This window comes from Marmota marmota, unplaced genomic scaffold, assembly GCF_001458135.2.
Source record: "Marmota marmota marmota unplaced genomic scaffold, marMar, whole genome shotgun sequence".
NCBI lineage: Eukaryota > Metazoa > Chordata > Mammalia > Rodentia > Sciuridae > Marmota > Marmota marmota.
The window spans coordinates 1-3092 of NW_026010440.1; the positions used below are offsets into that span (position 1 = coordinate 1).

At 37.0% G+C, this 3092-nt stretch overlaps 1 long non-coding RNA gene across 1 annotated transcript; it reads left to right on the forward strand.

The window, feature by feature from the left end:
- The first annotated feature begins 68 nt into the window (after positions 1-68).
- LOC125614919 lies at positions 69-3092 on the forward strand. Its single transcript, XR_007345496.1, has 2 exons — positions 69-2515; positions 2633-3092. It is a non-coding gene; the product is annotated as an uncharacterized LOC125614919 (long non-coding RNA).

Below are 3092 nucleotides of genomic sequence, written 5' to 3' on the forward strand. Positions count from 1 at the left end.
GGGCTGGGAATGTGGCTCAAGTGGTAGCACGCTCGCCTGGCATGCCTGCGGCCTGGGTTCGATCCTCAGCACCACATACAAACAAAGATGTTGTGTCCGCCGATAACTAAAAAATAAATATTAAAAAAAAAAAAAGTTGTTAGTGTAGTAGCTAAACCTAGGGTTTTGTTTGTTGATCCCTGCTTTCCACTAGTGTGTTTCGAGTTGTAAATATTAAAATCTTTCACACATATTTTAGTAAATTCCTCTGAATATTATGGGACTAATAGGAAATGTATTATGTGTATTTCTTTAAATCAGATTTTTAATATAATGCCCACATACATTTTTCTTATCTAATAAACTAGTGGTTAGTCTTCATTTTGAAGAATGCACACTTAAATGGTCTGTACTTTTTAGGATCTTAGTATTGTGGTAGGGAAATAAAATTTATACATGTGGAAGTCAAATTATTTAATAAAAGTCATGATTATAGTGACAGGTAAGAATTACAATTCTTTGCAGATCAGCTGAGCTAACAGGAATTTGTGTGCTCATCCTCTTAATCAGCTCTGTATCTTTGGACAAACATAAATACCTGTTATTCTGAACCCAGAGATGAGCAACATAGGCTCTCTTTTCAAAGAAGTCAGTTCATTATTCTTTCATTTATTCACTTACCAACCCTCCCATCCATTTTATATACATTTGTTAATCATGTGATGATCACTTCCTTTGTGGCAGATACTAAAGCTGATCATCACGCCATAAATATGATTAAATTATCACCCTTGTACTTCAGACACTCAGACTTAAGGAAAAACAGCATATAAAGTTGCAGTATCCTTATGAGTGCAGGAACAGATCAGAATCTAAGGATGCTGAACATTCATTCAAGTACAGAATGACAGGACATTGGTATTTAGGCTTAAAGGTTAAGTAGAGATCAGATTTCTAAAGTCCTTTCTAACTTTAAAATCAAAAGTGGCTAATTAACAGATATTATACACCATTAGTGTTATAAATACTTGGAAGATTAGAAGATCATAAAGGCCTTGAAGAATGATTTGACTTGAAATCTGGAAAGGCTGGGGGCAGTTAGAAGCAGGGAGGGATGTTAATTTGAGTGTGGAATGAGCCCTGATTAAGCAGCAAGAAAGGATAGGATTGGGGGGATGAGGAACAGCTCACTAGTCTGCTATTTCTTGGTAGCCAAAGTCTGATAGGACTTGGAAGGGTTTGGACCAGGAGTGAGGCTCTGGACTTGACACTATCGGTAACATGTTCCTAGGAAGGCTGTTGGGGTGGTTGTGCACTGTAAGAAGTGCATATTGTTTTTTACTATTTTAACATGCAGGAAGCAAGAATCCCTATTTGTTATTTTGTTGGATTAGAACAGGAAAACCTTAATTCAGGCACGGCAATGTGCAAAACTCTGGTAGAAGAAACAGCACATTTCCTATTCAGGCATTGAAGGTCCTTTTTGAACTACCTTTTGAAAGCCAGGCACTGCCTGTCATTGGTTTTAAGGATCCTGAGAGCAAGGTTAGATGCTCTGGTGGTGGTGGTAGGAAAAGTATGACAAGAAAAAGAATCAAAAATCAAAAAAGTAGCAAGGGAAAAAGTAAACAGTATGGATTGCCTGGCACTATTCATAGCCACCCTCCCTAGTGATTGTGAGTGTGCTCTGTGCCATTGAACTTATTTTCTGAATAAATTGTAAGTTTATTGAGTGATATGAAGTAATGCTTAAATTTAGAGAATATAATTTTTAGTTAGTTGGACATTTTTAATTGAATTTTCATTTTTCTGAGTGTTTCTGTTTAACTGATTTCTGGTCTAGCATTTAATCACATGAATAGTTTATCTTAGAATCTATTGCTACTTCATCTAACTAGTAAGTAGAGGCTGATGGCCAAGTTTACATCTGAATTATCTTTGAATTTAATTTTATGTAAATAAAAGACCTTCTATTTGTAATATTTCTGTTTTTCTTTAAGTGTTTTTGTTTTGTTACCAGTTTATTTGAGTTCTTAAAGATGATCTTGCCTACTAAGGGAATTGATTTTTTTTTTTTAGTAATTCACCAAAGTATCTCTGTGTATTTAAATAATTTTATAAAGTGTATGTGAGTGAGTGAGAGAGAGAGAGAGAGAGAGAGAGAAGATGAACACTAACTGTCAAAATAGATATCAAAGGTACATAGTTCATTGTGGTAAAAATAAAAATAATTGGAGATCAATAATTGGAAGCTGCCTGCTTCCAAACAGAAGGAAATCTAGACCAGTTGCCAGTCACTGCTGAAGCTCCACCCTAATATAATCATTTTGTCTGAGAAACAGTTTTTCTAGTGACCTGAGAGGGAAAGTTGCTGAAGGTCTGTAAACTTTACTGTGATGGCGTAATCTGCCCTTAGTAGATCCATGAGGGAGGACAAAAAAGGACTCTCAGTTTTTCTTCCTCGCTAAGCCTATGACCATGTCCTGTGTTTCACAGTTCTGCTGGGATTTCTGATAGTTCACCTGGTGAATGCTGTGTAAGGAAGCATCTTTTTTTTTTGAATCTCAGGAGGCATACTCTTCAAAATGCTGACTCTGTGTGCTCCTCTGTTTTAATAATAATGATCACGATCACCATCATTATCTGTTCTCAGGCTGTATCACCTGCACTGCGCTCATCAAAAATGCCTACGGTTGGGACGGAAGACCGACCTCTTGGGAAGGATGGAAGAGCTGCTGTTCCATACCCACCAAGTATGTGGATAAAGCCAACTGAGCTCAGGCTTGCTGCTATAAACTTCTCATAGAAAAGTTCTCAAAATCGGTGGTGCTTTTTCTGAAATTTCCCTCTTTATTTTCGCTTTTGACAAAATTCTAATTATAAGTTAAAACTAGTTCAAGTTGATCTTCCTGAGAGATTAGCAGGCAGCCTTCTTTTGTGTTGAAATTAAGAATTAATTTTGTGCTGGGCATGGTGGCGCACAACTGGAATCCTGAGGCAGATCACAAGTCTGAGGCCAGCAACTTAGTGGGACCCTATCTCAAAATAAAAATAAAAAGGGATGATGAAGTGGCTCAGTGGAAAAGCACCATTAGGTTCAGTCCCAGGTATTT